We start from the raw sequence: 11,016 nt of genomic DNA on the forward strand, positions 1-11,016 counted from the left end.
CGATCTTTGGTCAGTCTATAGGCCATGCTAGGGGTGAATGTAAGTCTAAAAATGGCGTTCCTCTTATTGTTCCTCTTAAGCCATCTTCTTATGTTTTGGTTTTTGATCAGGGGGAGGCTATTGTTGTGCCTCAACCTGGTGTTGTCTCTGTGGTTCACTCTCCTCTATTAATGATTTAGTTTTATAGTCAGAACCCATTACTTGTAATAAGGATAATGCTGAAGTTAATCTTGTTTGTAATTCTATTGTTGGTGCTGTATGGAATAGTGGTGTGGATGATGTTGCTATTGGGGATCACTTAGCTGAGTTGCCTCACCCTGTATCTGTTATGGCCGTGCCGGTTGGGACTGTCTCTTCGTCTCACACTTTGGCTGATCCAATATATAAGTGGTATTGTTGTTTTGAATTCTAACAATTTGGGTACTATTTGTTCCCCTATGGTTGTTTCAACCCCTTTGGTAGTGGCCACTTTGAAGGGAGAGGATTTTGATTCCTGTGAGTTGAATCGAGTTGATTCACAGAAGTATTCTGGCTCGGCTCATTCTGTCTCTCACCTAAATTCTAATGCTTTGGCCGTGTCTGTTCACCCTGTCGGTGAGGTCTCTAGCTACTCATTTGGTTGTCCCTACAGTTATTTCCCTAGTGACTCCTACTGTTTAAGTATCTGGTACTTTTTGTTGAGATTCTTGTTAATTTAATATCATATGAGGCTTTGTTTTCTCATGTGGGTATCAATTCGGGGGAGAGTGTGAGAATACAAATAGATTTGCTTTAATGTTCGTCTAATTCCTCTTCGGAGGCAAGTGGAGATGAAGAACCTGGGGATGATTTTGCTTTGCAGAATGACCGACCTGTTGTTTCTGTTTCCTCTCATGGGAGGGGTAGATGTGGTAGGAAATAATTTTGGGAATGTGGTGCTGGTTTCAGTTGCCTTTGGCTCTTCTCTATGCTTGTTGGTTTCATAGTGGTGGTGTTTTGGGTCATTCGTCGATTTCTCTCTTTTGGGATGTGGTTGTTGGTTGCATTGGTTGGAAGGCACTATGGTTTATTTCAACATCCTTTACTTTTGATGGTTGTCGTTTTGCTTGAGCTTTGTTTAATATTTGTGAATGCGATTTATAGTTTGTGAGCAATGATGTGGCTAGGGTTCACTTCTCTAAAGCCTTGGATCATGGCAACCTTTGGTGGTGCGTTTCTTGCTCGTTTGGGATGGCTACTTGGTGCGTTACTGCTCTCACTCCAAACTGGATGGCCCGTGCCTGACTTCGGAATAGTTGGTAGCATCTGCCAAATATTGAGCCTGATGGGTTGTTACCCTTTCGTATCTTTGTAGCTTTTTTTTCGTTTTGTTTATAAGCTTGATGTACTCCTTTTTATGTTGAAATAAAAATTGTGTTTTAAAAAAAAATTGAGGTAGATAAAAGGTCAAAGAATTTCACATGATTCATGTTAATATTAAGCCTTCTTATTTAAATAGTGAAGTATAGTATTCCTATGTAAATTTATGAAACGTTCTATCAACTTAATTATTTATAATTAAGAATAAACTCATAAAAAAACCTTTCACCAATCAAACTCAATGGTTTGGCCTTCTCAATTTCTTTGCTAGTGTATGTGCTTATTGGTATTTATTCCATGAAATAAATTTGTGATATAATCATCATGCTCAAATCTTTGATCTTATTATAAGGAGTCCCTTAATTGTAGTGTCATTTTTCTCACTTACGAGATTCAAATTTTTTCTTACTCACTTAGCCTTGGAACCTTATCAAACAATTGGGATTAAGCTCTCTAATGATCTTTATTGTAATCCATTTTTCTATTCATTTTACTCCAAATGTTATATTTTCAGAGCTTTTGATTCATTGAAGACTCGTAACATTTTATTTTAATTAATACGTAAGTCCTTAAGTGAGTTTTACTTAGGAAAAAAAAAGATAATAGAAATACACTATTAACACTTTATTATTATTATTATTTTTACTTATAATTTCATATAGTCTAGAGAATACACAATGGTTAAGTGATTCATATATCTATTTTTTATGTTATTTCTATTAATTGGAATGCTAATGTGTTTCCTAATAATAATATTAATGGCATGGACAGGTTGTGGGCTAAGCTTAGCAGGCTTAAACAAATGTTGAATTGGTGGAATAAGCACACCTTTAAAAAGATTTTTGACAATATTAAGATTGCCGAAACTAATGTGTTGGAGTTGGACAAGCTTGTGATTGATGACCCTTCAAGTATTAACTTGTCTAATCTGGATAGTGCTAAACTTGATCTTTTTTCTTTACAGAATCAAGAAGAGATTTTCTGGAAACAAAAAGCTGCATTCAAAGTTACTTTAGAAGGGGATCGGAATACTGTGTTTTTTCATGCTATTGTTAACAAAAACAGGATTAAAAATAATATCCATAGATTGGTGGATACTAATGGTAAGGTTTTTGATACCGAGGAATCTATTACTTCTTCTGGTGTGGATTATTTTAAAGATATTTTTAATTGTTCTAAATTAACTAGTCCTATTGTTAATGCGAATGTTATTTCCAAGTTAGTTGGGGATGATGACAATTTAATGCTTACTCAGCCTCGTGGTGAGGAGGAAATTTGGAATATTCTTAAAAAGATGAATGGGGACTCGACTGCCGGGCCCGATGGGTTCACCAAATTTTTTGTTCATGCTTGGGAGGTTGTGAAGAATGATGTTGTAGATGCTGTTCATGATTTCTTTAAAGGTAAGGTTTATCCTAAGTTCTTTGCTTCTACTAATATTGTTCTTATACCGAAAAAAGATAATCCTAATTTTTGGAATGAGTTTAGACCTATTAGTTTGTGTACCTTTTTCAACAAGTTGGTAGCTAAAATTATTGCTATTAGATTGTCCCTCATTTTACCTAGGATTATCTATATTAATCAAACTGGTTTTGTTAAAGGTAGAAGTATTTTTGATAATATTTTATTGGCTCAAGAGATGGTGCATGATCTCAATGTTAAAAGTAATGGTGGCAACATTATTTTTAAACTTGACATTACTAAAGCCTATGATAATCTGAAGTGGGATTTTCTTTACAATATTTTGAATCTGTTTGGTTTCAATAGTAATTTCATCAACCTTATCAAGAATAGTATTGACTCTTGTTTCTTTTCTGTTATCATTAATGGTAAAAAGCATGGTTTCTTTTCTTCCAAGCATGGTTTGAGGCAAGGGGATCCTTTATCGCCGGCTTTGTTTATTATTGCTATGGAGTATTTGTCCAGAGGTATTGAGAAGCTTTATAGAACTCATCCTATGCTTAATTTTTGTAATAGGAGTGGTTTTCCTATTACTCATCTTAGTTTTGCTGATGATTTTATTATTTTTGCTAATGCTTATATTAGAAATGTTAAAATTATGGTTGATTTTCTTTCCTCCTTCCAGAATATAAGTGCTCTATCTATTAGTAGGGAGAAGAGCAGTTTTATCACTGGTGGTAATATTAATAGGAACATAAATAACATAATCAAGAATGTTTGTTGCTTTAATCAGACTTTATTGCCTATAAAATATCTTGGTACTCCTTTATTTAAAGGTAAGAAGAAGATTTTTTTGTTTGAAAATATTTTTACAATCTTTCAAAAAAAGTTATTGCATTGGTCGTCGAATTTTCTTTCTTTTGGGGGCAGATTGATTTTAATTAAAAGTGTTTTAAATTCTATTCCTATATTCATGTTTCATACTTTGAAACCTCCTGTTTCTGTTTGTCTGCGTATGGAGAGAATGATTAATAAGTTTTTTTGGGGGGCTTCTAACAACAAGAATTGTATTAATTGGGCTTCGTGGGTTAACATATGTGGTAAGTTAAATGAGGGATTTCTTGGATGCAAGTCTGTGGTGGATACTGTCAAAGTGTTTTCTCATAAGTTATGGTTCTCTTTTCGTGCTCAGGAGAGTTTATGGGCTCGGTTTATGTTAGCCAAATATTGTAAGAAGCTTCATCCTGTGTCTTGCAATTTTAAAGCTGGTGACTCTTTTGTTTGGAAGAGGCTTTGTGATGTTAAGTGGGAAGCGAAGAAGAACATTCAGTGGGGTATCGGCAAAGGGGAGATATCCTTTTGGCAAGACCATTGGATGGGTTCTTCTTCTATTGATAGCTATCTTAATACCCATAATATTATTAATAGTAAAGTTAAGGAGTTTATTTTGAATGGGGGTTGGGACATTAATAAACTTCGGGAATCTGTGCCTTGTGAAATTGTGGACCAAATTTCTAATATTCCTCTTCAGCTGAATCAAAAGGATAAAATTGTTTTTAAATTGGCTTTTTCGGGTAATTTCAATATTAATAAGGTTTGGGAGGAGTTTAGAGTTAAAAGTGATAGTTCAAATTTGTTTAATGTTATTTGGCACAATAATATTCCTCTATCCTATTCTATATTAACGTGGAGGTGTTTGAAAGGCTACTTACCGGTTGATAACCTTTTGTGGAAAAAGGGTTTTTGCTTCCCCTCTAAGTGCCAGTGTTGTTCTAACAGTGAGACCATCCAGCATGCTTTTGTGAATGGTGATATTGCTAGGAAAGTGTGGCATCATTATTCTAACTTGGCTGGTATTACCACTTTCAGTTTTGATTGTGATTTAGCTGGGGTGATGAAAATGTGGTTGATTGCTAGTAAAGGGCATATTCAAAACTTATTGCCTATTATTATTATTTGGTTCCTGTGGAAAGGGAGAAATGATTCTAAGCACAATGGGATAAAAATGGATGCTAATCAAATCATTTCTAATATTCGTGATAAAATTTTGCAATTAAGGTCGGTTAATCTTATTTCTAGTAAACATTTTATCAATTCTAACCGGCTGGATTCTCATTTTGGCTTTATGTTTATGAATGATGATTTGGCTATCAACTGTAATGCTGGTATGGTCAGATGGGTTAAACCGAAGCATCCGGCTGTTAAATTGAATATTGCTGGGACTGTTAATGCTAATAATGTGGGTTTGGGTGGTATTGTTAGAGATCATAATGGCAAATCTTTGGGTATTTTTTCTGGTCCGCTATTGCCTTGCTCTATTTTGTCGGCTCAGCTCATGGCTTTACACTAGGGGCTTCTGATTTGTATGAAGCATGGTTACCAGGTTATCAACATTGAGGTTAATTCTAAACTTCTCATTCATGTAATGTCTGCCAATTCTGTGGGGTGTTTGAATGATCTGTACACTATTAGGAAAATTAATATATGTCTGGCTAATATTAACTTTACTATGTCGCATGTTAACCGTGAGGCTAACGCCTGTGCCGAATGGCTGGCTAAGTTCGGTGCCCATAGGGTTGTGTTTCAGGAGCATAATTTGAATAATTTGCCTGTTCCTCTTGTTGGCATGATATGTATGGATAAGTTTGGTATCTCTTATATCCATCATATTTAATTTTTTGGGGTTGCTCTGTTTTTATTTTCAATGATGGTTGGCTGGATGGGGGCTCGTCTTGTTTACCTGTTGGCTGGTGGTAGGGTGTTATGCTGGTTGGGGGAGTTTTTTTTGCGGGTTAGAGGAGCTTATTGATGATCTGTCGGCTGGTGGTTGTTTTCCTGATCTGATGCTTGGTCCTTTATGTTATTGTGGAGGTAAGGGGTGCTGGGACGGTAACTGTTACTTTTCTGGTAGTCTTTTTAGCTGGGCTTATAAGTTGAATTATTGCGTTTTTTGGATGGTGGGGAATTTGAAGGTTTACTTGCACGCTAATTGGGTTGATTTTCTATTTTGGAGAAGGTTTTCGGGGTATACTTTTGAGTGGAAAATTAATAATGGTAATAGTATGTGGTATAAAATTGTTCTCTATTGTGAGTTTTCTAACTTAAATTTCAGGAGATGCTTTTGCATATCTTATGGCTTGGTTTTTGCTGAGAATGTGGAGTTGCTTCTGCAAAACTTTTGTAAGTTCATTACTTTTTTCAGTCTATTTTTTTGGATTTCTCAAATTAGTTGATATTTTATTTAATATATTATCAAAAGGAATTATAGCAATCATCACTACTAAAGAAGTACTCAATACTGCAAACTCAAATAAAAATTAAAATGTCTCAACCACTCTAAATTTTTTTTTTTAATGTTGAGTGTTGAAATTTAATTTTAAAGAGACCTCTGGCTTTTAGGGTTTATTTTGATTTATTTTGTAGCTCCTTGGAGCAGTAGAAAGCTGGAGGACCCTTCTAAGGAATTTTGTAACCGTTTAAATTATATCAACGCGTAGGCCCCTACTGTGAGTTTAATATATATATCCTAGATTATTCATCCTTCCTCGGCCATAGCTTAAACCCACTGTCTAGCCCTCTATTAACCCATATCAATTCCACACATTCAAATTTATCTTATTGATCAAACTATATATTCTCATAATATTATTAGCTTCTTTACTTGACAAGCCTTTATGTACATATGCTCAAACTACAACATTCTCAAGTCCCTTTATTGGTAGAAAATTATTTGAGACCAACGGTACGCAAAATTTCTCGTTCCATTTGAATTGTTTCAAATTAAAGACTATAACTATGATTCAATAAATGTTGATTGAGATGCTTCCAACAAATATGATTGATTTTATCTCTTATGCCTCTTTATCTCCAAATTAGCTTCTTTAAAAAATTGATCTCACAATTCAATTCATTATAGAAAAATGTCATTTTTTGGCGGACGTTTTATGCAAGAAAATGAATGAAATACATCAGTAATTTATATTTCTGAGGGATTTCAGACAGGAAATTACTCGTCAGAAAATAATTACCGTCGAAAATCCGCATATGTTGCGCGGGGTTCAAACCTCGCTCACTTCAAACAACTCATCCCATGGGCTAACATGCATATTACATTTATTTTTATGCGTTTTAATATTTAAATTATATTATATATATATATATATATATATATACTTATGTATATATATATATATATATATATAATTTAATCTATTTAACATAATAATAATTATTAAAAATGATAATATTTAATTTAATTAATTTTTATGAATATTTAGTTTAATTAATTTTATTTAACAAAATGAATAATTATTAAATTAATGGTACATATTTTACAAAAAAATCCAAATTTTGTTAGAAATTTGTCAGAAATTCCGTCAAAAGTTCAATTAGAAAATCCACCGAAAATTAACGTTTTTCTTGTAGACTATAGTGATTGACATAAAATATCCAACATAGTCTTGAGAATTAGAAGACATAAAATCAACTAAAAATATTTACCCTTGAGTTGCAAACTACTCCTAAATGAAGGGATATGAAAAAGAAGAAATAATATGAAAATAACACATTTTATTAGAGCGTGTACGTAGTTATTTAGAGGAAATTAGTGTCCTATCAAAGTGAAAAATTTAGCTAATTATGTCCTATAAATATTAGTCCTATCCACCAACGCAGCCCAATAATTAGTTGGCGCATCTTTGAACTCCATAATTTCTTCCACGACATGCAACCAGTAATTAAGAAACCGATCACCTTGCAAGCCACCATGGAGTTCCAGAATCTCCGAATTGAACCTGCACCCCTCCGTGACGTTGCCGGAGGAGGAGGAGGAGCGAATGGATTCTCCATGCCCTGCATCAGGAACATCATTGCCATGCAGTCACTTCTAATTAGCTTTAAGATTTCATTTGGAACGGCTTTTTTATTGCTTCTTAAATCTGTTTTTTAGTAAAAAAATTAAAATTTTTATAAAAAAAGTCGGTTTAAGAAGCAGTAAGACAACCGTCTCAAACGAAGCCTAAATTTAATATGTAAACACAGCCCTTTGCTTTGTTTTGATGAATTCATTTGCTGCCATTGAAGCTTCGGGACGTCGATCGTCATGGAGGCATGGTAGGATCATAAGGCTCTGATACTAAATGTTGCATGAAGAGAAATAGGATAGCCTGTCGAAATGAAAAGTTAAGATGTGAATGTTAGTTGTATCGGTCTTGACCGGCCTAATAAATGGATTTGAGCCTGATCTGTAGGCAACCCGGACAACTTGAATTCATAATTGAGTTTGTTGGTCAACCCAAACTCAACCTGTCAATTAAAAGAGTTGAAATTCCAGACCCAGAGACTAGACCCGTATATTAAATGTGTCAACTTGAACACTGAATTTTTTAAGTTGAGTCGAGTCTCTCAGACTATTTATTAACAACCCGAATATACAAAAACTTTCATTACAAATATGTAACATATGAACTACTTCAATATGGTTGACAAATAAAGAGTTGGCCTAACCAATAGGTTTGTCAAAATGAGTTAATAGGTTGAGCTTAGGTTTGACCCCGAATTAAGTTTACCTGATTCCAGTCAAACCAAAAATCCATCCCATTTAAAAAATGGATAAAAAAGTGAATCAAAATTCAATCCATCGACAACTTAAATGACCTAAATCAGACATAAAATTTTATTTTGATTAAAGAATTATAACTTCTCAACAATATAATTTATTCTACTTGATAAAAAAAAATAAAAAAATCATACTAAAGTAGAAAATTTTCATCAAAAAAAAAAAAAAAATTAAATGAGCCATTTTCGAATCAAATCTTATTCACTAATCAACTTCATTTATTCAGCTGATTTGTCTATTGCTGAACTGAGTCTTAAGTTCAAATAGTAGACCAAAAAAATACTTTTTTTTTTAATAATTTGCCAAGAGCTCGCTACCATTTAAATTTGTCTTTATATTCTGCGAAACTCTACAGTATTCTTATTAATTTTTCATATATTTGGCACGTGCATCAAAAGAGTCCTCATGCAAAACAGTCTATAACTTGGCTTGAATCCATCAAAATAAAGAAAAATTATTACGTGCTGCCGTCCAAACTCCAATCATACGAAGATATTTGATTTTTTTTCTCTCTTATACATAAGGTGTGTACAAGAGGGCAAATTATTTTATGCCAACAGTGAACGCCGTCCAGAGACCAACCAGAATGCGCCACATCACCTCAGCTCGGTACTGTGGCTCGGTACCTCGCTACGTAATACTGACGTGACGCATTCTAATTGATCTCCAGATAATAAACTACATTCGGCGTCCGCACATAATAATTTCTCGTACTAATCTCTCCAAAACAAACCGCAATAGTCAAATCAAGCTCATGAGATCTCTTCCAACAACGTACATCTTTATTCATAACAGTTACAATCGATATCGATCTCTCTTATTCAATAACACAAAAGCAGCTTGCATGCTACACAGCCTGCAGCCATGCACTAGAAATATAGAAAAGATAAGGTAAGAGACGAAGAACAATAACGCTTAACACAAAGATCGATCAGCAATAAGCTCTGATATCATAAAATTACTGTGCAGTGATTTTAATCTTCATATTCCCAACCTTACAGTGATCGGCGATGCCGCATATGAAGTAGTGAGTGCCGCTTGCGAGCTTGATCTGGTCATCACCACTGTCGAAAGTACTTATAGCATTATCCGTTTTGCAGTTGGCATAGCCATTTGAGTCCACCTTCACCACATTGTGATAGTCCTTCTGGTACTTGAATTCTGACATATAGAGATTAATTTGTTTAATAAATATTTGATTTGGTCTGTAGATGTTAGAAAATATTGATCGAATTAATAAGGATGAGAGAGTTGGCTGACCGAGGATGTCGTCGGCGTGGAAGGTCTTGCCGGTAGGCCAGTTGTTGACGTCGAATGCCCAACCATGGACGTCACCGACGGCGAACTTCTCCGACTCGGCGAGCTCGCCGTTAAGAAGCAGGAGAGTGAGCATCACAAGGCCAATGGCCATAGTTGCTTGCGTTGCACCGCCCCTTCCCTGAGCCATGGCCACTTAAAGCGACAGAACAGAGGAAGAAAGAGATCTAGAGAGAGAGAGAGAGAGAGATTTGGAGTAAGCTAATTTATTTCCAAAAAAATCAAAAATAAAAACCCTAGCCAAACCTATTTGACTATTTCCCTTTTTTAGTTAAATAAAAAAACAAAAGCATAACCAAAGATGTTTATATGGTGCCTAAAACTAAATCATATCATATACAAAATTCATTCACAAACTTTTATGCTAATAGAAATTTTAAACACTTAAAATTTGTCATAGGTTTTAGAGGGATAATCATTTGAACTCTAATTTCAGCAAGTTTGTGATCCAAGCAATTCGTTTCATTGTGACAATTTCAATGAGCCCCAAATAAAATGAGTTTATGTGGATAATGTCCATAATTTGTTCAAATCCTTTGATTCAATTCAATTTTGTCAATTGAAGAGTTTAAGACCCATTGGGATAAAAATAATTTACGTAGAATTATTCAAATGATTGAAAAGAAAAAAAAAATTCAATTGATCAACATAACTAAAATTAGACCATTTCCATCTATTTAAAATTGTTGAAAGGTACTATTTGAACATTTCCTAGAAAATTTCAAGTCTCTTGCTACAAGAAAGTACAAAGAAATCTATTATTACATAATATTTTTCAACAAAATATTCAAAGTTGATGATTATCTTATTTGGGAAAATCCATATAAAATTATTTTTTTCATATTCAGTTGGCCTCCTCCTGCTGGTAACTTTCTAATTTACAGAGAATGATATAATTAGCAACATTGAACATTTCGATGAGAAGTTTCTGAAGTAACATGGTTCTTTGTACAATTCTCTTGCAGCTATGTCTTATTAAGTATCGTCGCCTTGTCAGTTGGCTTGCTCATGTTGGAAACTTTCTATGTGTGCTGGATATCTTGTTCAAAACTATAGAATAGAGTAGAATGTTTCCTTTCCAAAATAATTTGAAGTTCTCTCTTCAATTTCAGCTATATTCTTTGTAATTTACTCTTTAGTTTAGGCTTAAGGGAGAATCATAGAAAACTCTTTTTGTTAAAAAATTCGTGATGATAGATAGAGAGTTTAGTGTCTTAATTTTGTATGAAGAACCATTGCATGCACAAATAAAAAAAAATGGTCACAAGAAACATTATAATTATTTATATAAACTCAGAAGTAGGGGTGTCATGCAATTATTGACACGACCCGACAACCCGACT

This window comes from Dendrobium catenatum, unplaced genomic scaffold, assembly GCF_001605985.2.
Source record: "Dendrobium catenatum unplaced genomic scaffold, ASM160598v2 fragScaff_scaffold_989, whole genome shotgun sequence".
NCBI lineage: Eukaryota > Viridiplantae > Streptophyta > Magnoliopsida > Asparagales > Orchidaceae > Dendrobium > Dendrobium catenatum.